Source organism: Lycium ferocissimum, unplaced genomic scaffold, assembly GCF_029784015.1.
Source record: "Lycium ferocissimum isolate CSIRO_LF1 unplaced genomic scaffold, AGI_CSIRO_Lferr_CH_V1 ctg24068, whole genome shotgun sequence".
In the NCBI taxonomy this organism is placed as follows: Eukaryota; Viridiplantae; Streptophyta; class Magnoliopsida; order Solanales; family Solanaceae; genus Lycium; species Lycium ferocissimum.
In genome coordinates this window covers 1-7,539 of record NW_026721390.1, presented here as the reverse complement: position 1 = coordinate 7,539, position 7,539 = coordinate 1, and the positions used below count along the sequence as shown (strand labels likewise).

General features: G+C 35.4%; 1 pseudogene; it reads left to right on the top strand.

Moving 5' to 3' along the window:
• The first annotated feature begins 625 nt into the window (after positions 1 to 625).
• LOC132043405 (rust resistance kinase Lr10-like) lies at positions 626 to 3,941 on the top strand (annotated as a pseudogene).
• Positions 3,942 to 7,539: the final 3,598 nt, after the last annotated feature.

Sequence of the window (7,539 nt, the reverse complement as noted above, 5' to 3'; positions counted from 1 at the left end):
GTCGCTTGGTGATGGATGAATTGACGCGACAAAATACGGAGGTGAGGTGCCTTGAGACACGTGGAGTCTAAAGATGACACCAGAGTGCGATTGACGAGACTCGCAGCGAGGTTAACGATATGGACTGGAGGCAGTGACGTTGAGTCTGAAGTTTAGGTGGTGGGACGAGACGAGAATCACTTTGGGTGCGAGGTTCGGTGGCGTACGCGTGAGGTTTGGTAGGGAAGTGAGGCTTGGTACCCGGGCCATTCAAAAAGAAAGGAAGTTTCGATATATTTGGAGTGCAACATGCGAGGAGACGGGGATATCGACGACGATGTTTCACATCGTATCGGTGCACAGGGATGAAATGGAGACTCGGCTCTTAGTGTGATAAGAAAGTCTGTTGCTCAAAACTTAAAGGCAAGTTTCACAAAGTGGTGGTTAGGCAGACCGACTATCAGGACGGAAAGCAGCAGTGTTGGCCACCAAGAAATGTCACGTTCGCCCAAGATGATCTGCGTACGAAAGTCGCGAAACTTTGTCGCGCATGTACGGACACCAGAGGGATAAATTAGAATGAACATATGTCCGAGATAAGGTGGGAGTAGCATCGAGCGGAGGACAAGATGCGGGAGTGGCCGAGATGGTTTTGGCGTATGAAGAGGAGAGACACGGAATGCTGGGTGCGAGGAGCGTGAGAGGTTAGCTATGGATGGTTTCGGGAGAGGTAAAGGGAGGGCAGAAAAGTATTGAGAGGGCGATTGGGAGAGGTGATTAGACAGTTTCGGCTCAGCTCACCGAGGACACAGCCTTAGATAGGAGGTTGTGGAGGGCTCGTATTGGGATGAGCTAGGTCGTTTACCCTTCACCCTACTAGTAGTTGTCATTTGTTTGCTCATTTTGTTTGTGCATTTTGGTTTAATTGTGCTTATATTTGTCGAGCGTTGTCACTTTCGATTATTTTATTTATCTAAGGTAGTTAATGCTCCTTCTTTCCGGATCGTTATAAAAGCGTACTTTCTCGCTGGGTATTCGTGTTATCATATTGTTTTTTAGCCTATACGACCTTATCATTTCGTTTTCCTCTTGTCTTCCTCTCTTCTCCTCTCTTGAGCGAAAACAGTACCGCCTACCTTTCGGAGGAAAAAGCAGGGTTAAGGTGCGTATCTCCGTACATGGGGCCGCGGGTTGAATGATACTCGGGCTGTTGTTTTGTTTGTTGTCATTGTTGTTGTACCTTTAGTGTTGGTCCAAGTAGTATCATGCTAATTAAGTGAGATATTTAAGGCAGATAAAGTATATACTAGTAAGCTTAATGCGATTAAATGTCTTTTTTAAGAATGTACAAAAATATTAGAAGAGAGCTAATGTGAACTGGTGAGCACGTTTCAAGACTTTTCTTGGTCCTTCATGATAAATGCCAACTTGAAGGGCCCTCAAGAGGAAGACTTTACTGTTTACCGATTTATTAATGATTAATGATGGAGATGGATATGTCGTGTTTCATTGTTCATGACTAAAGGCTATGACCTTTCTTATGTCTGTTCCCTATCAATCAGTTATTGGATTTTTTGGGCTTGAGTTTTCTTCTCACGTTAATTTACAATTAGCAAACAAGATCGTCTTGGTAGACTGACCTAGTCCACAAGTTCTATAGTTTTGAAGAAAATAGATCACCAATATTCATTTGTGTGGAAAAGTCAATATTGAGAGTTGGAAAATGTTGCCCATCCTGTATAGTAATAGCAGCATCAAACTAAAGAATGCAATTGATGCCTCATGAGTAAACCTCTAATTAGAGTTTTAGAAATGTCCATCTTATTTTTCTTAGTATTTTGTCCATTGCTTTGTTTAGGAGAAAGACTAGAGGGTTGTGAGAATTCTAGGCAAAACTCATGGTCCCATCATTCATTTTCCATTCAGACTTAGTCATCAACCAAAACATTGTGGCTATCGGTTTGAATCTACAATGTAACAGTCAAGGTGACCCCATCCCTTGAGCTCCCATCGTCTGTTCACTTGGTTGTTGAAGAAATTGATTATGTCTCACAGCAAATTCACCTTTATGATCCTGATGGGTGCATAGCAACCAAGCTACCACAACTGAATTTATCACACCCTAATTTCAAAAATGTGGAAGGTCACACAGTCCTATTCAATTGTTCTGTACCATTCACAGATTTTTATAGTGTTTACTTGGTTCAATGTCTTAGTTTTTCTGGTTACCACGTATATGCTGCTTCTTCTACTACTCCCCTCGAATTCTTGCCTGGGCCTTGCACAAAAATTCACTGGTACCCATACTCACAGTCAACATTTAATGACAACAAGCTGCAGCTGAATTGGCCTATCCCACTCTGTGGAAACTGTGAGTCCAAAGGAATGGATTGTGGTTTCAAGGATAGAACCAAGCTATTGGAAACTCATTGTTTCAATCGAACTATGACCCATAAAGGTACTATTTATATGTCTTAGATTTTCTTTCTTTTTTCCCATCATTGATAACAGACTATAATTTTGTTCATAATAGGTATTATTACCAAGCAGCCCCTGGTTGCAGGTTAGTTTTCTCAAAATCTCAAATTCTTCAAAGTTCTGACTCTGTCAATGTCCTACTTGTGTTTCCTTTCCATACTTAAGACAGGTTGCTTATTCAATCTTGTAGGTGTCATTTTAGGTGCAGCTCTTGTTTGCATTATTGTTTTCTCAATTTATAAGCTATATTTGACAAGTAAAAATGAAAGAGAGAGTCGAGTTAGACTTGAAAAGTTTTTGGAAGACTACAAGGCCATCAGACCAACAAGATATTCTTATGCTGAAATTAAGAAGATAACAGATGATTTTAATGAAAAGTTAGGAGAAGGAAGTTATGGAACTGTTTACAAAGGCAGACTTTCCAATAAAATCAATGTTGCAATAAAAGTCCTACATGATTCCAAGGGTAAAGGGGAAGAATTTATCAATGAAATCGGAACAATTGGGACAATCCATCATGTTAACGTGGTCCGGTTGGTTGGTTATTGTGCTGATGGGTTCAAACGATCTCTGATATATGAATACCTACCAAATGATTCACTTGAAAGGTTCATCTTACCAGTGAGCTCGAGCTCCGATAGCATCTCAGTAATCAGCTGGAACAAGCTTCAACATATTGCTCTTGGCACTGGAAGAGGATTGAGTATCTTCACCAGGGATGTGATCAGAAATCCTCCATTTCGATATCAAGCCACAAAACATCCTTTTTAGACCACAACTTGAACCCAAAAATATGTGATTTTGGCCTAGCCTTGTGTTCAAAAGAAAAAAGTAGTCCACTATGACTGCTGCTAGGGGAACCATTGGCTACATTGCACCAAGTGGCTTATCAAGAAACTTTGGCAAAGTTTCTCATAAGTCTGATATTTTATAGCTTTGGAATGCTCTTGTTAGGAAATGGTTGGTAATGGGAACCAAGATGGTTCCTAAGACTGAATAACCAAAGCAAAGTGAATTCATTGGAATGGATTTATAGACATTTGGAGAATCGGGAAGAATTGAAGATTCGGATAGAGGAAGAAGGGATGGTGCAATTGTAGAAAGTTAGCTATTGTTGCACTCTGGGGCATTCAGTGGCATCAATTGATAGGCCTTCAATAAAAGAAGTTACTCAGATGCTGGAAGGAGATGGGAGCCATCTCAACTTGTCCCCGAATCCTTTTATGGCTAGTGATATGCCTAACTTAAATGCAAGTCCTCATAGTGATGAACTAGACGTGATATTAGAAATTGAATAACACTTCAAAGTCGATTGTACAATGAAAAGCAAATAGTATAAGAATTGCAAAAAATATTTTGTTTCATAGTAGTGATCAGCAAGCTGAATGATAAATAATTGGACTGTTTGTTGATTTGTGCGTGTTATCCTTGCATTGCAACCATGTAAATCTTTTCTTTGTCATTGAAATTTTATCGAATTTCTGAGAGGAAAGTAATAAGTCGACGTGTCATAAAGGAACTATTGTAATAAATTAGTAGTTTTCACAACAATCATACTCGACCAAAGACAAGTGAGAAGCCAGTTGGTGGGGTATACTTCCACCCACGACCCAGAGGTCTTGTGGTTTAGTCACGTGGGAGTGGAAATGTGGAAACACTAAAGATCCTCACAAAATGGGTGGCAGGGGGTTAAAGAAAAAATACGTAAGCAACCAAAAGAATAGTCACACACCGTTTCTCAAAGTTTTATATTTTTTGTTGTAACTGTGTGTAAAAATTATGGAATATGATCTTCGCGAGAAGTTTAAAGAACCAACTATCCGATGATTGAGAAATATGAAGAAAACTTATGGATTCAAATGATCTTTGGCTAATGTGGTTAGAAATAAGCATTACAAAAATCGAAAATGCTTTGAATTGGCAACCTAATCAAAATTCATCCAACTTTCGAGGAGTCTTTTAAAAGCTAAAGAGGTTTTCATTAGGGATAAAATGGAATTTGACCACATTAGGGGATAAAATGGAATTTGGGTCATGGAAGATTAATAAACTTTTGGCTCGATTGGTTGTGTCAATGACTGGCCAACTATTCATACAGATAATGCTGGTATTAATCAAGTTGACACTTCTATTAACGTTTCTGACATCTTGCTTGATGTCAGCGTATGCACGTAGCTTAAGGTCAACCAACACCTTCACTCGAAAAAATTACTAAATACGCATATTTAGTTAGCATGAAAAATTAACAAAGTTAAGTATAAATAATATACGTTGACACTCCTATGCAAAGAGGGCCTTTAGTACTCCATTGGTCCAGCACATGTGGTTAATGCTTAAGTGCAGTGTGGTCAGGGGTTTGAATTTAGTCAATTGCATGTTTTATATTTTTCTGTTCTTTTTTAATGGGCTTTAAGCTTTTTTGCTATTTTATTCTTTCATCTTCTTTCTTAATAATAAAATTAATTATGAGTTTTTGAGTTGATGCCTTATATAAAAGAAAAATATTTACTAACATTTTTAATTAGACTATTGTAATTACATTTAAAATTGTCGAGTTGTAATCACGTATCTCTCTCGTTTCCTTTTAATAGTCCAAGAGATAGACTTTGTACTCCCTTTGAAAAATCATTTATTACACTAATTTTACTAAGTTATACTTAGTAAATTGGATTTGGAAATCTAACTTCGACTATTATATTCTAATAAATTTTGATAAATAATTACATGACGAGGGTTTAAAATTGAAAAAAATTCTACCGATTTTAGCAAATGAACAAATAAGAAGAAAATATTTTTAAAATATTACTACTATATATAAGTGTTGATAAAAAGTTTTTTGTTATCCTCATATTACTAATTGTTTCACATTTATGCAACAAGGCATGTTGCTCCTCATTCAATTTCTTCTGGCCAATCTCACTTGACCTTTTGTGGGAGCCTTGTAAATTGTACGGCATTGTTGATACTATAACAACTTTGGTGATATTCTCCTATTCACTATTCCTTCCAATTCACAATGTCATTACTAAATTTCTTTTATTTTTAATCAAATAAGTATCTCGCTACAAAATCAGTTAAATAAATAATTATTTTCTTTCAAATTTACTCCTATTTAGATAAGTAAATTTTTATATAATCAAGAAACTATATAATTAGGTCTTTAATTAAGCATAATTTAGTCAACATATCTTTTTTTTTTTGAATTAATATTTTCAAGCTAAAGATGCGAAAGGCTCTTATTTTGAACCGGAGGAAGTATTAGATTACTCTTTTTTTACTTGTCCATTATATTAAAAATATTTTTTTTTCTTTTTCTTCATTTGTTTATTTTATCAAATTAAGATACAACATTTATTATTTTTTTTAATTATTTTTTTATCTTATACCACCAGTTTCCTACGCACCTTCACTTCATATTTTTCGCTTAAAAAAAAAAAAAATCAAACCCATCGATTGCATGATTCGTATTTGATTCGTGTTGAATGAGTACGATTCTCAAGTAGTTGGTTCTTTTTGTTCTAACTTATTTATCTAAACTGCATAAAAGATTTTGTGAGTAATTTTATTCTAATTAACTAGTATCATATGGTGTTGAAAATGAATGATAGTATTATTAGTCGAGATGAATTATTATTTTTTGAAAATCTATTGTTTGATTAACTAAGAATGGATATTTTCAAGCATATAATATATATGAAGAATTAGGTAGATTATTATCCAGGTTCAATTAATGAGTTTATTTTCCTTAATTTCATTTAAAACTAAGCTATGTTTTCCAATTTATGATCTTCACAATAGGTCGACTATATTTCATACTTTATATCATAAAGTAATATTGATTTGTATTCTTTGTATTTGCTAATTCTTCTTTCAAACTTTCTTCCTCATAAATATTTTTTCTTTTGAATAATATTCAATTATGTGACTAAGAAATTTTAATAATTATAAGACTTATCGACAAGATATAATTAATGCATCATTATATATCTTTAATTAAATTTTTTTTTTCAGATGATCCCCCGGCCTCGCGACTTTTAACTATATAAAAAAAGGAAAACGGAGGGGTACGAATATTTTATTCATATAATTTGAATTTTTTTTATTTTCTTAAATATTTTTTATAAATTTTTATTTATTATTTTTAAATTTTAAATTTTGAAAAAATAAGCAAAACCCCGAAAACACACGGATGGTTTTTCTTTGGGGGGAGTTTTTATATTATATTAAAAATAGGAAAAATAACCAAAAAGGGAAAGTCCTCTTTTTTATATAATTGAATGAAAAAAAAAGCCTTTATGAATAAAGAAACCCCAAAAGATAAAGGGGAAAACGCCGACACCCCTAGACCGTCCCTTACCCCCGACGGCTCACCCTTAAACCTACAAATCCACCAAAGGGCACGTTGATTTGGCCCGGCCAAAACCACGGGCAGTTGATTTGGAAAGGGGCCAAACCGAAAATTTGGTAAATACATTTTTGGGTTTTTCCTTGAAGAAAAATCAACAGCCATGCTCATTTTGGGTTATCCCCCTTTCCGTCCCCGGCCCCACATTGACCCCATTTTTAGTATACGATAAATTTAAAAAGGAGACATGTTTTATCCTTTCCCCCGGGTGTCTTTGATGATTTGACCCCCAAAAAAGAAAAGCGGCTTTCCGATACACCGACCCAAAACAACGTGTCCGTTGGGCCGGTTAACCGAGCCTAAATAAAAAGTGTCCGTTGGGGGGATAACCTTTGGTTGCACAAAGAAAACCCCCCCTTTGACGGATCGTCGGTGTCGACCGTGGTCTACCTTGTCTTTTTAGGGTTTCTTTTTCATAAACTTTTTTTTTCTTCTTTAAAAAGAAAATCTATAAAAAAGACATTCCCCCCTTTTTATTATTTTTTCCATATCTCAAATTTTAATATCAAATATATAAAAACCCCCCGTATCCCCATCCGGGTGTTTTATTATTTCTTATCCTTTTTAAAATTATTTAAAATATTTGGATAAAAATAAAAAAAAAAAATATATATATCGCAAGCCCAATTCATATAAATATAGCTAAAAAATCCTTGGCACTCCCAACTTTAAATTGT